Source organism: Carlito syrichta, unplaced genomic scaffold, assembly GCF_000164805.1.
Source record: "Carlito syrichta isolate Samal-C Ts95f unplaced genomic scaffold, Tarsius_syrichta-2.0.1 Scaffold70854, whole genome shotgun sequence".
NCBI classification, from domain to species: domain Eukaryota; kingdom Metazoa; phylum Chordata; class Mammalia; order Primates; family Tarsiidae; genus Carlito; species Carlito syrichta.
The window spans coordinates 48,332-63,624 of NW_007014950.1; the positions used below are offsets into that span (position 1 = coordinate 48,332).

Below are 15,293 nucleotides of genomic sequence, written 5' to 3' on the forward strand. Positions count from 1 at the left end.
ACGGTCAGTCACTTCCTGAGGTCTATGACCAGAGTAGGAAAAATAGATTAAATCCTGAGGATTTTTTAGGGCAGTATGACTATTCTGTGTGATACAGTATAGTGAATACATAATACTATGCATTTGTCAAAAGTCATTTAACATATAGCCAAAAATAAGCCATAGTGTCTCTAAAAAAAAAAAAAAAAGGTAGGTTTAGGGATGCCATGGTAAAACGCAGAAGGTGATAAGAGAATCTGTATCTGAAGCAACTTCACTAACAGTCTATAAGAATGGGGCGAAAAGGAACTGAGTATAAGTCTGCTACTCCACTTAATGAATTGTTTTCCACTGGGGAATGAGTTAACCATTCCAATAATGCTGTACATGTGTACTAGATTCGAACAATTAAGCAAATGACAGATAATGTGGATAACTGTTGGAGTTGGAAGTTACAGATTAGCAAAAAGAAGAGGCTGTAGCAGTTCATGTGATAATGGGCTGAGTTGGAGACAGCACTACAAATTCAGGAGTAGCTTAAATTATTGGTAATAGATAGATATAGAAACTTGTATGAATAGATACAGGCATACCTTGTTTTTGTGCTTCACTTTCACTGAATTTTCAGATATTGCACATTTTGCATATTGGAGGTTTGCAGTAAACCTGCATTGAGCAAGTACATTGGCATAAATTTTGCAACATCATGTGCTCATTTCATGTCTCTGGGTCACATATTAGTATGCTCACAATATTTGACATTTCCATCACTATTATATAAGTTATGGTGATCTGTGATCAGTGATCTTTGATATTACTATTTTAATTATTTAGGGGTGGCACAAATTATGCCCATATAAGAGGGCAAATTAATCTATAAATATGTGTGTTCTGACTGCTCCACTGAACAGCCATTCCCACACTGGTCTTCTTCTCTTCAGGCCTCCCTTATTCCCTGAGACACAGCAATGCTGAAATTAAGCCAATTAAAACCACCCAGTGGCCTCTAAGTGTGCAAGTGAAAGAGAATCGCACACTGCTCCCTTAAATAAAAGGCTAGAAATGATTTAGTTTAGTAAGAAGGACATATCAAAAGCCCAGAGAGGCCATAAGCTAGGCCTTTGACAATAGGTAGCCAAGTTGTGAATGCAAAGAAAAGACCTTGAAGGAAACGAAAAGTACTACTCCAGCGCACATGTGAATGATAGGAAGGCGAAATAGCCGAATTACTGATATGAAGAAAGTTTTAGTGTTCTGGATGGATCAAACTAGTCACAACATTTCCTTAAGTCAAAGACCAGTACAGAACAAGGCCCTAACTTCTTCAATTCCATGAAGGTTGAGAGAGGTGAAGAAGCTACAGGAGAAACGTCTGAAGTTAACAGAGGTTGGTTCATAAGGTTTAAGGGAAGAAGTCATTTCCAAAACAAAACAGGGCAAGGGGAAGCAGTAAGTTCTGATATAGAAACACCAGCAAGTTATCCACAGGATCTAGTTAAGATAATTAATGAAGGTGGCTACACGAAGCAACAAATTTTCAGTGTAGATGAAACCATCCTCTATTAGAAGAGGATACAATACAGAACTTTCATAGAAAGCAACCTAAGTCAGGAGTCTGGTTTCAAAGCTTCAAAGGGCAGGCTGACTCTCTTGTTAGGGGTTAATGCAACTGGTGACTTTAATTTGAAGCCAGTGCTTATATACAATTCTAAAAATCTTAGGGACCTGAAGAATTATGCTAGTTTACTCAGCCTGTGCTCTATAAATGAATGCCTGGAAGACAGCACGTGTGCTTACAGTATGGTTCATTGAGTATTTAAGCCAACTGTTGAGACCAACTGCTCACAAAAAAATATTATTTGCAAAACATTACCAGACACTGACAACGCACCTTGCCACTCAAGAGCTCTACTGGATCTGCAAAGGGAGATTAATGCTATTTTCACGCCTGATAACACAATATCCATTCTGCAGCCCATGGATTAAGGAAAAATTTCAACTTCCAAGTTTTATTATTTAAGAAATATATTTTGTAAAGTTCAGGCTCTCATAGATAGTTTTTTTCACTGACGGATCAGGTCAAAGTAAATTGAAAACTTTATGCAAAGCATTCATTCTAAATGTCATTAAGAACATTCATGATTCATGGGAGGATATCAAAATATCAACATTAACAGGAGTTCGGAAGAAATTTATTCCAGTCCTCATGGATGACTTTGACATCAGTGGAGGAAGTAACTGCTGATGTGATGGAAATAGCAAGAGAACTAGAATTAAAAGTAAAACCTGAAAATGTGACTGAATTCCTACATTCTTTGATAAAACTTGAATGAATGAAGGGTTCCTTCTGATAAAGAAATAAAGAAAGAGGTTTCTGAAGATAAAATCTATTTCTGGTAAAGATGTTGTGAATTTTGTTAAAATGACAACAAAGGATATAGAATACAGTAAGTGCCCAACATATGAACAAGTTGCAAACATCTGTGCATGCATCCTCTACAAGTAGTTGTGTTTTTGTGTACTTTACTATACAGTACTATATAGAGTGCAGTAGGACAGTATATTTATTTCAAGCAGAGTTGTCAAGAAGCAAGCGTAAAAACAGTGGTGATGGAGCTGGTACTTTATTGCCTTTTGTGTTAGTTGGGTACCTAGGCTAACTTTGTTGGACTTACAAACATGTTCTCAGAATAGAACTCTTTCATATGTAGGGGACTTACTATATTACATCAACTTAGTTTATAAGTAGCAGCAGGGCTTGAGAGGATTTTATCAGAGAGCACTGCATGCTTCAGAGAAATTTTTCATGAATGGAAGAGCCAACAGATGTGGCAAACTTCATTGTTTCTTTGTCTTTAAAAAATCAGCCTAATCTTTAGCAACCATCATCCTGGTCAGTCAACAATCCTCAACATTGAGCTAAGACCCTCAACTAGAAAAAACATTACTACTTGCCAAAGATGCAGATGATGTTAGTGTTTTTTGGTAATAAAGCATTTTTAATCAGGGTATATACTTATTTTTAAAGAAATAATGTGATTGTTTGCTTAATTGACTACAATACACATTATGTTTGTATGTACACATGGACAAGTTTTTATACACATGTATATTTTCTTGTTCCATTAGCTGAGAAGGCCAACAGTCAAAACTATTCTGCACTCAATGACTAGATTTTGGTTTCTAATGCCCATGTCTAACAAAAGTAAGCAGGATTCTAAGAGAAATGACTGATTCTGGATTGGAAGGAAACACACAGGATGAACCTGAAACACATGTTAGTGCAGCAAATTGAGGGAACTGAGGAAGCACTCCAAAAAATAAAAAATAAACGCCATGCTAGTGGTTTTTAAAGTGACTTGAAGGAAACTGAAAAAGCTTCCAAAACCCAAAACCAGAACCATTTGTCCAATACGATATATAAAATAGTATTGAGCCGGGCTCGGTGGCTCAGCCTGTAATCCCACGCCTTTGGGAGGGTGAGGTGAGTGGATTGCTTGAGCCCGCGGGTTTGAGACCTGCCTGGGCAGTGAGACCTCATCTCTACAATAAATCAAAAAACCAGCTGGGCGTGGTAGCACATGCCTGTAATTCCGGCTGCTCAGAAGGCTGAGGTGGAAGGATCACCGGAGCCCAGCAGGTCAAGGCTGCGGTGGGCGGAAGCGGCCACTGCACTCCAGTCTGGGCGACAGAGTGAGACTCCAACTCAAAAATAAATAAATAAATAAATAGTATTGAACTATGACCCAAAGTATAAAATAAATATTTATGGTTCCACACTGATTTATTTAAATGACTGAATAAATAGTAAAATGAGATGAAGAGATAAATCTGTGCAATGGAATTTAAATTATGTAAATAGTCACTTTCATGGGGGTAAAGCATACTTTCCCACTAGTCAATTGGCAATGTTCATAGTGCTGTTCTTTCTAAGAACACAGTATGGAAAGAAAAATATATATTTAGAGGGGAGAATCCTGACAACTCTGTCTCAGCCAGGTGATCAAGGTTATTATCAGTGATAAGTTAAGTTGATAGCATTTTCCTTCTCGTGTTGTGATAAGAATGACATTTTATCTCTGTGATTTTTCTTTAAAAAATACATAAACCCAATTTAATAATAAGAAAACCATCAGACAAATCTCAACTGAGGGACATTCTACAAAACATCTGACCAGTACTACTCAGAACTTTCAAGGTAATCAAAAAACAAGGGGCTTAATAAGACATGACTTCTAAGTGCAATATGTATTCTGAATGGAATCCTGGAAGAAAAAGAAAGGCATTGGATAAGAACTTTGGAAATCTGAATAAAGTATAGACTTTTCTTGATTATAATCCATTAGTATTGATACCATAATAACACAAGATGTCAATAATATGGAAATCTGTGTAAAGGATAGTAGAACTCTCAATATTATCTTTGCAATTTTTTATCTATTTAAAACTCTTCTAACATAGAAAGTTTATTTAAAAGTCAAATATAAGAAGAAAAAAGTTTGAGGATTTACATTTTACAATTTTGAAACTTACTACAAAGTTATAATATTCAATCATATGGTACTGGTATAAGCACATGCAAATAAATTATAGAAGTAAGATTACGGAAATCAACTCTTTACATTTAGGGCAAATGACTTTCAACAAAAGTGTCCAGGAAATTTTATGGGAAAAATAACCTTTTCAACAAATTTGCTGGGACAGCTTACCTTACCTTAGAGAAAAATTAACTCAAAATTGAAGAGACATAAGTGTAAAAGTTAAATCTATAACATCCTTGGAATAAAATATAGCAGCAAATATTCATGACCTTAATCACCAAAATCACAAATGATCAAATAAAAATATCTATAAATTAAACTGAACAACAATAAAAAGTTTTCAGCCTTGAAAGACACCATTAAAAACTAAAGGGATCAGCCATGGACTGAAATAAGATATTTGCAAATCACATATCTTATTGTATACTATATAAACATACTCTGAGAAATCAGTAAGAAGAAGTCAATCCAGTTAATAAATGAGATACAGAAATATTTAGTAAACACAGGAATATGTGTTCAACAGTTTTAACCATTAGGAAAACACATTAAAAAAAAATTTTTTTTTAAATAAAATATGATGCCATTTATAGGAAGTATAAGCACATATATGTTTTTTGTTTCATTTTCTATTATTTGGGTATTTTGTTTATATTTGTAAGCTTGTAAATTAAGTAAAGCTATTTTTTTCTTGATTTTTAAAAAAATGGTTGCTTGTTTTATTTTATGTAATATTTTAATTTTGAATTATATTGGTCCAATATAAGAATTCCTAAATGTAATATCTGTCACATTATTTGCCTATCATACCACCTGCTTATTTTTACTTTATTCCATTTTGAAAGCTTTTTCAGCATTTCTGGTATGTTTCTACATTCTACATTTTAAATATAGATATCAGAGTTTTATTGTCCAAAACCTCTTTTTTGTTCTCTACGTTTTTATGAATAATGGTGGCATGATTTTATTTATAAAGCAATTTCTGCTAGTTATCTGAAAATATTATAATACTTTCAGATAATGTTTTCAAGTCCTTTTTTAATGACTCTTGCTTTGTCTGTTTTCTCCCTTTTTTTTTCTCATTGTTGTAGCTCTGCCCTCAATGTGGATGATTTTCTTCAAATTTTGATGTTCCTTTTGTGTCAGTCAATATTTAGCAGTGAGACCCTGAAAAGCAAATTGACTGCTTTGGGTACAGGATGCATGGTTTATCCATCATTGTTCTCCGCTGTGGGGTTATTAATGGGAACGCAGCCTATATTGAGAGAGCCCAACGTATCTCTTATGGACGATTTTTTTTAGATCAATTTACCTACAGAAGAATCTTCTAACCTCCTCTCTGAGTCGCAAAACTGACTGGTCATGCTTTGAGTTGAAAGAAGAGCAAATGCAGAGCAATTTACTATCCAGAATGAACCTCTCTTTTTATTTGAGAGCAGAACTGTACCCATGCCCTCTTCTGTGCCTGGGGCCAAATATCCAAAGTATCTTGAATTCTGATTCAATTCCCTGCCTTAGCTACATCTTCTCAATGTCTTCTTCCAATACTCCTATCTTCAGTTTCTCTCTGAGGTCTGTATTGTGGATGTTTGCAAGACGCTGGCTTTGCCGACAGCCTTCTCAGTTCTTCTAGGATAATTCCCATTTATCTGTTTGCTTTCCATTTTCAAATAAAATTGCCTAAAATCCTCAACCACTGTCTTCTCTTCCTCTTTTGTCTTTACTATGTTTTACCTTTACAAAGTCACTTATTGTTCTTTGAAAGCATTTTAGAAGGGAAGAGAAGTAAAAAATCTCACCTAATCTCAAATCTCTGCATTCATTTGCTTGAGATTGCAACTACCACCCAGGGAAGCCCTAAAATTGTCTTTTGATAGATAATTCTGGTTGGTTTGGGAATGCAAAGGGTTTCCTATCTTCTTAAGACCTTGCATTAGTGTGACATATTTGTTACAATCAATGAGCCCGAGTTGACACATTGTCATTAACTAAAGTTCATAATTAGGTGCATTGGAATTCACTCCTCATGTTGTACATTTCTATGGGTTTTAACAAATTGTTGTGTCATTTTACAATAAAAGAACAGAACACTTTACCTGGAAAAGAAGCCAGAAAAAAATCTACTTCTACTTCAAACTCTTCATCGTTAAGATTAAAAAAAATAAAAGCATAAAAGACCCAGAGAGATACGGGAACTTCATCAACTTCACACATCTGCACATCTGGAAAGTGCGACAAACATTTTAAACTAAGTTAAAACCCCACTCCCATAGTTTTTCTCCTTTTCTTTTCTTTTCTTTTTTTTTTTTTTGAGTCGGAGTCACACTCTGTCGCCCAGACTGGAGTGCAGTGGCCGCTCCCGGCCACCGCAGCCTCGACCCGCTGGCCTCCGGCGATCCTTCCGCCTCAGCCTTCCACGTAGTAGGAATTACACACCTGAGCTACCACGCCCGGCTGATTTTTTGATTTATCGTAGAGATGAGGTCTCGCTGGCCAGGCGGGTCTCGAACCCGCGGGCTCAGGCAATTCACTCACCTCAGCCTCCCAGAGGCGCGGGATGACAGGCTGAGCCACTGTGCCCGGCTCTCCTTGTCTTTTCAACTGATCAGTTGATCATTTTAAAAATAAAATTTCAGCTATGCGAAAACTTTATAACTGGCATAACACATATTGTCCCCCTCATTTCAGCCCGGAGTGATGAGAAAAGCATCATGGGAGATGTGAAAGAATTATATACCATTTATACCCTGCTAGGCTTTCCCCTATCAGTAGGAAGTGGTCTAGGCCTAGTGGTCTAGGTCCTGTAGACTGCTATAGTCAGGAATTGGCTAGGGTCCTTCTAAGCAGTTGATTTTTCAGGACAGGACTTGTCTTGTTACTAGGGAGGGCTGTGGTCTGAATGCTTGTATTCTTCTAAAAGTTATATAGAAACTTAATCTCCATCGTAGTGGTATCATGGGGTAGAATCTTTGGGGAAGTAATTGAATCACAAGGACACCACCTTAATGAATGGAATCAATGATTCCGTAAAAGAGCTTCAGACGGTTTCTTGGCTCTACCATTTTTTTTCCTGTCACATGAGGACACAGCGTTGTCTCCTCCAGAAGATGCAACAACAAGGCGCCATCTTTTAAAGCAGAGAGTGAGCCCTGGCCAGACACTGAATCTGCTGGCCCCATGGTCTTGGACTTTCCAGCTTCCATAACTGTGAGAAATCAATTTCTATTAGTTATAGGTTATCCAGTCTAAAGTATCTTGTTATAGCAGAAGGAATGGTCCAGATGGAGCACCGCAAAACTGGGTCTTTGAGTTTTCTTAAGGTGTCCAACCTCGTTCGAAAAATAAGAAATAAGAATTTGATGAAAATCAGCAGCCTGGAGTAAAAGCATGCGTGTCATTAAAGTGTCACCTGAGCTGTCTAGACTCAACCTAATTAGGGAACAGACACGGGCCCAGCAGAAAAGGAACTCCTAGGGGCATTAATGAGAAGCTAAGTATGTAAACAAAACAAGTTCTAGATACTTTATTTATTTTTAAAACCAGACATGGTCCAGAAGGCATTTCTGGTCTTTTTATCTCTGCACTTAACATTTCTCAAGCCACTGGAAAATATCGAAGGTTAAATGACTTCATATAAGGCATTTCTCTCTAAGAATGTTAATTCAAATAAAAAGAGTTCACTACAGTCAGAATTCTTAAAAACGTATTAATCAGTTAGAGCTCGAAACCTACTTCCAAATTGTGAATAATGTAATTGTTAGCAGTTAGGTAAAACATGATTTGTAACTCATGACGTTTTAATCTAAAATGATTTGTGTGCCCAAATCACAGTCTAAAGTATTTTGTTATAGCAGAAGGAATGGACCAGATGGGGCACTGCAAAACTGGGTCTTTGAATTTTCTTAAGGTGTCCAACCTCACTCAAAAAATAAGAATCAAGGATTTATAAAAATATTTATAAAAATATTCCTTGGTGGCAGAGCAAAACCTTCTAACCTGCTCTAATATTAAGGCCTTACTTCAAGATGATTTGTATAATCCTTGTAATTTATTTTTCCTGGTTAATCTAAAGTTAAAAAAAAAAAGTTCTTTCTACTACAATTAAAATTTTAAAGTAATTTAATCATATATTATCAAAATGCTATCGATCAATATTTCACATTTGTTTTGTCTGCACTTATTTATGTTGTATGAATACGTTATTTTAACTTACATAATTTTAGCTACTCATTTTGCTTTTGTGAGAATTATAATATTATTTGAGTTTGGTTCAAAATGACAAAATCAGACTTAAGGTATTAATTATTTGCATTTCAAATTATCTAATATTTTATATTCATGATACTCATAGGAATAAAAGGTACATGAACCTCTTTCTTGAAACTCATAAATCTCAAACCTGAATGGCAGAAATGTCACCTTAGAAGAAAATCTCAGCGGATTTGAGACCCGCCTGGACAGCGAGACCTCATCTCTACCATAAATCAAAAAATCAGCCGGGCGTGGTAGCACGCCTATAGCTCCGGCTACTCAGAAGGCTGAGGCGGAAGGATCGCCCGAGCCCAGCAGGTCGCAGCTGCGGTGGCCGGGAGCAGCCACTGCACTCCAGTCTGGGCGACAGAGTGAGACTCCAACTCAAAAAAAAAAGAAGAAGAAAATCTCTAGAATCATCTATGCATCTGTCCTGCTTTTCCTAATGATGATCTACTCTATTTAAAAAGTCTTATTGGAAAAAAAGATTCTGTTATACTTATAGATTCTTTTGTTTGAACCAGGGTGATTTTTAATTCAACAAATACTTTTCTGCTATAATTAAATATTGTTTCTGATTATTTCTAGTGAGTATGAGTAGATCACCATTGTTCTATTTTAAAGACCATTGTAAGTCAGCATTGTTTTCATATTGTCTCTTACTAACAGCATCTCCATTTGTTTATATACTTAATTATCAAATTCCAAAGAAATGATGCCTGCATACCAAAAAGGTTAGAGCCATTTATAAAGTTGTGAATATATGTTTTTCTTATCACCCCGAGGGCTCAGTCTCAGTGCATTTTACATAGATGGCTCTCAAAATTTTTTACATGTGATCAATTTACTTGGTAAGCAAGATAAAATATGTAGACAACTAGATATAGATGGAACAGTCAGCTTAATGTATCCATGGTTCAGTGGTAAGCAGTAGAGTATATTTTAACAGCAGTGGAGATAGATCCAGCTTTCCTTGGGGGAAAAAAAAAACAACTGGTACATTAGGGACTTTTGATGTTTTGGGGGTGCAACGTACAAGCTACAAAACACGTTCACAGTGAAAATAAAAAGACACTTGCTATGATGAACAAAGAACTCTCATTTTTCAACGGTCATGTCGCTCTTGTCGTGGGTACCCACTTTGATCCCTGATTAAAATGGGTGGGAGGAACTTGGGCTCTTGAGTGGCCAGCAACATTAGCTGCATCTTCCCAGGGCCCAGTGGACCCTAAGGAGACACTATCCCACCTTAACATGGCAGTACTTGTCCAGGGGGAGGAGGCATTAGGTGGTGTCAAATAATATACGACTGCTCGTAATTGCCATGGGTGCCTTAGGAGTTTCACATACATTACTCTCATTCCATCTTCCTAACAAGTAAAAGTAGTTCCTTTTTTACTGAGTGTGAGAGGGACAGCAAAAAGTTCATTCTCCTGCCAGAAACTACAAGGAAATGGAGCGGTTGAGCTAGGATTTGCATACAATTGTTTCTGAGCACTGAAACCCTACATCCACGCTATGCTGCATGCCAAGCAGCACTGGGCACTGGTTCCAGTTTCCGTTAATGAGGAAACTTTGTGAGCTTCACTTCCTAGCCATCTCCCAGCAAGAAGAACACCCCGGGATGTGGGCGTCAACTCCCACATGGACTCATGGCACTCCCAGACTGGTACCAGGAGAAACATAGACAGTAGAGGCAAATGCTCCCATGATCTAATTCTAGGCATCTGTCTGGAGAATTCCATCCAAAAATCTACTGAGTACACCCAGTGGGAAGTCTTATAACTTCAACAGAAAAATTATAGCTACTCTTTTGAGCCTTCCTAAGAGTGAAGCTGAACAGAGTCAACAAATAGAGTGACCGAAGTCAACAAATAGAGTGGAAGAAGAAAATAAAAATTACATGCACAAACAACATACTGCTATACCTGCCCAATTTGTCTCTTAATTTGGAACTCTACAAGGAATGTGGTATATCAGCATGCCCTTTCAAAACCACCTACATTCTCCGAACTTGGTGTGCCTTTTACTGCTTGTGTAAGTTCATTCGTAAAGATTTAATTAATATATCTGTCCCACTGAGGTGTAAGTAAGTCTATTTGCTTAGGTAATAAGCAGTGAAGACAAAAACATCAATAGCTGTGGCAAGTCAAAGATGGGAGCTAAACAGGAATATTAGTACCTACGTTTCAAAACTGGTGGGGTTGGGCTTCTCAGAAAAAATAAGTTTATTGTGAAAGACCACATATAATTTGCAATAGAATCCTAAATTTCTTTCCTTTATAACAGAATGAACACCATTCAGAAGTGGAATTATTAGCACGTCCTAATCTTTCATGCTACACTAATCTGTTTAATCAAACTCCATCTCAGTTTGTCTAAGCATGCCGCCTGCCTCTGAAGGGCAAATTGCATTCCATCTGACAGCATGTGGTTTTAAAAGAGAATGCACTTGTTTTTACTCCCTGGATAATGAGTACAAAATCACTTTGTACTTTAAAAAAAAGCTTCAAATTACAAGTATCTTTGCTTACATGAGAAGCGGCAGAACAGAGGACTCTGCTGCTGGTCTCTCACTTGTTTAAAAATCTCTTCTAAAATATTTCTTTTCTCTGGATCTATCTGTAGGAAACCTGAGAGTCGAAATACATACACTCCACATGATGTTGAGCACAGAGTGGCAAAAGCACAGCTCAAATAAGATTTTGAAATGACAAAGGCAAGTGGTGAATACTAATAAACCTTGATTAGTTATGCCAAGTGCTCCGAATTGAAACTCCTCTTCTTGTACAGCCCTAGCTTTTCGCAGATGCTTGAGGTTGCCTCTCTGAGATTTGAAATATATCAACATAATTTTCTCCAAACAGCTTTTAACAGAGGAGCCATGTATTCAAAAACAAAATAAACTAGGGCTGTGAGGAAAAAAAAAAAGGCTTATAGTGTTTTTCGTTTTGTTTGTCCCTTGAGTACAAACTTTTAAACACAATTTCTCCTCTACTCTTCCACATAGGAGCTGATACAAAATTCAGGGAGGGCTTTAAAATGATATTTAATGAACCCTGACAGACATTTCCTCGAATTTCTAACGCAGTCTTGTTACTTTCTGTATCAATTTTTAAGTCATTTTACCATACCTAACAGAAGCTCCTTAACCTCTCTGCTTTTCTGAAAGTTTAGTTTAGTGGCCCACTGCAATGGAACCACTAAAGCTGGTTGTTAAAAATCTGAATTCCTGGGCCCATCCAAACTTGCTGAGTTAGAATATCTCATTTCTAGGACTCAGAATCTGCACATTCACAAACATCCCCTCCCCGCACACACACAGTCTAAATGCTCTTCCATTTGTCCCTAAGCATCTTCAGAAGGACCACAGAGGACACCAATATTCATGGATAGTCAAATCCCTGATGTAAAAGGGTGTAGCATTTGCATGTAACATATGCAAATCCTCCTGTAGACTGTAAGTCATCTTTAGATTAATTATAATACTCAGAACAATGCAAATGCTATGTAAATAGTTGGTATATTGTATTGTTTCTATTTTTATTATTTTTTGCTATACTATTCTTATTTATTTATTTATTTTTCTTGACATTTCCTATTGGTGGTTGACTTAATCCACTGATACGGAACCCATGGACATGGAGGGACAAATGTACCATGTGAGAGTCTATAGATATAAATGAATTGTTTATAGACTTTTAAACATTTGCAAAGATTTAGAGATAGATTTCACCTAGAAATACATTTTGTGGACATTGACTAGTATGGATTAATAGAGAAACTGGAAAAAAATATAAAACAATCATCCTTATGCATTTCTTTGAAATACCGTTCATCCTGGATAGTACTCACTGATCAGCTTCTAACAGTACAAAAATCAACTAAGAGAGCATTTGAAACTTTGATAGCACACTGGACCAATGTCATATATTTTTGATGAATAAAAATGATAATTTTTAGCTCTACTTGCACATGGGGAAAATTAGGACATTAGGAAAACATAAACTCACCACTTCTTCATGTCTGCATTTTCTCACATTGATTCCATTTATCTGCAATGAAAAGCAAAGAATAGTTCCCCATGGCATATTGTAAATTGACTTAATGTTTTGGTTACACATAAAAAAGTGATAAAATATATACCTGTAGAATTGCATCCCCAATAAAGAGCAGTCCAGAAAGTTCCGCTATGAATGAAAAAGGACAATTGATAATGCATTAGTTGCTTTTGCTATACAGATGAAAAAGTATTTTTGTTAAGTCAAGGTAAAAAAAATAAATGAAACAAAATGTTAAATGTTCTATATGGTGAGCATCTTAAAAGTTTTACAAGGAATGGAAATTCAAAACAATATGATTCAGTCCACTTTAATTGCTGAAACACCTGCAGAGATATTTCTATTTAGTTCTACAATTTCAGAGCTTTTTTAAGGATAGGTGACCAAATTTTCTCTTGCCATTATAATTCTGTGGTCTCTGTCATAACGTTCGAGATGGTAGATACCCAATTTATCAGCTATGAAATTGTTTCCAAGTTCATTTTTAAACATTACATTGTTTTACAAATTTCAGTCAATGCAACAGTTGATTTATACCTTCTCTGTTTTTCCTAGATGGAGTTTCTATGATAGGCTAACTGAGCAAAGCTGTATATAAGAACTGAAAAACAAAATACCTGAAATTGTCTATACTAGCCTTTATTAGATGTGACTTGTTTGTCATTCATTTGGTTCTTTTGTTTGTTTAGTGAAACAACTGAAAAGTTCCTAATTCATCCCTGATCTCGTGGTTTATTGGTTCATCATTACTCCTCTTGTGTGTGAAAAGCCCTCCTGTGGAGGGATAGAGGGCAAAGACTCAGCATCAGACTCAGTCACTTACTGTCTTATTTTGGGAATCTGGAGCTTTTCAATCACACAGTAACTCCCAATTCTTAAGTATCATCTCACCAAATAGCTACTACATAATTTCCAAACATGTTACCTCTTTGCTCCTTGGAGATTTTTGAAATGACAACTGGAATGTTATGTTCTGCTCCTCCCTGGAAAAAGAAAATCATATATTGTATTATTTAATCTAAAAACATGCAGCTGTTAACTAAAAAAACTTTACAAGCAATGGAAGAAAATATTAAGTGGACACAGGCAGAATTTAAATAAGCTTGTAGAATTTCTTCACTAAGTAGTGCCCCCATAAACATTATCTACTTGTTTAGAACTTTTCTGAAACATTCAATATTTAATAACAATTGACTTTGAAAATTCTCGTTTATCAAAAAAAAAAAATGATGTCTTTAGATAGACATTCTCTTCAATGTGTAACAGCTCTGTCCATTGTAGGAATTATTTAGGATTCCAAACAGCAGATAATTTTACATGTCTTTTATCTGGCTAAGTTAGTCTGTGTTGGTAACCAAGCACTCTTGTGATGCAGGGAACTCTCTGGATGCCAAAGGATCAGAGAGACCTTTACCTGTAAAAATGCCTGAAAAGATAGTCTGAACTCCATTGTGATTGTTCTATTTTCAGAACATGTAAGACATCTAAGCTTTTTTGTTTGTTTTGCCCATGAATGTCCATTTGTAACTCTGAGTTAGTTGCCAGTATACTTAAGTATAAGATAGTCAATAATTTTTTAGTGTTATTTTATTTTTTTCTTGACAAATAGAGTCCTTTCGACTTCTGGAATATTAAGAAATACAATGAAATTTCAAACTCACTACTCAATGGCCTTTTTTTTTTTTTCTTCACTATTTCCCACCAACCTAATATCTTTGCATCCCACCCCTCACTGACTGGGCAGGGAAAGTCCCTGTCAAGAAGCAAGCTACAATAGCTCCTCATTCTGGTTCTGCCTTTTAACCTCTAATTTCCTAACAAGTGCTGACCCTGTCTAAGATGACCCTGTCTAATGTGAGCAAAGAGATAGTGATTTGTTCCTGATGGTGTGATGAAAATTAAGTGCTCATTTTGCAAACAGTAAACACTGAATAAAGGGTCACTATTATCCTAATGCTGGTGATCTATTAAGATTTATGAGTGGCCTTCTGTATCTTTTTTGATTTTTAATAGCTTGAGAAGGGTATTTTGTCTGAAATTAAGATCGCTACTCCTCCTTTCTTTTGTATTCCGTTCACCTGAAAGTTTGTTTCCCATCCTCTTACTTTGAGTCTGTGGGTGTCCTTTCTAGTGAGGTGAGTCTCTTGAAGGCAATAGATTGTTGCCTGATGATATTTTATCCATTTTGCCATTCTATGTCTTTTCAGGGGTGCATTTAGTCTGTTCACATTTAGGCTAATAATTGAAATGCAAGAGTTGATCCCTGTCATAAGGTTCTTACAGAGTTGTTCCTGTTTATTTGTTGTTTTTCTTTGGGTTTTGGAGTTGGTTCATGTGTGTTTTTAATCTTTTGCCTGTACTCTTGTGAAGAATGCTGTTGTTCTTTTTTCTTTTTCTTCTGTGTTCAGTACTTTCTTAAGTGTTTCTTGTAGAGGTGGTCTGGTGGAAGCGTAGGTTCTTA

General features: G+C 36.2%; 1 long non-coding RNA gene across 1 annotated transcript in view; it reads right to left on the bottom strand.

The window, feature by feature from the left end:
• Positions 1 to 13,817, bottom strand: part of LOC103254391 — a 37,566-nt gene extending 23,749 nt beyond the window's left edge. Inside the window, exons 1-3 of the long non-coding RNA XR_503950.1 lie at positions 13,758 to 13,817; positions 12,918 to 12,961; positions 12,785 to 12,826 (exon numbers count right to left, since the gene is read on the bottom strand). This is a non-coding gene — a long non-coding RNA (uncharacterized LOC103254391). The remainder of the gene's footprint in view (positions 1 to 12,784; positions 12,827 to 12,917; positions 12,962 to 13,757) is intronic.
• Positions 13,818 to 15,293: the final 1,476 nt, after the last annotated feature.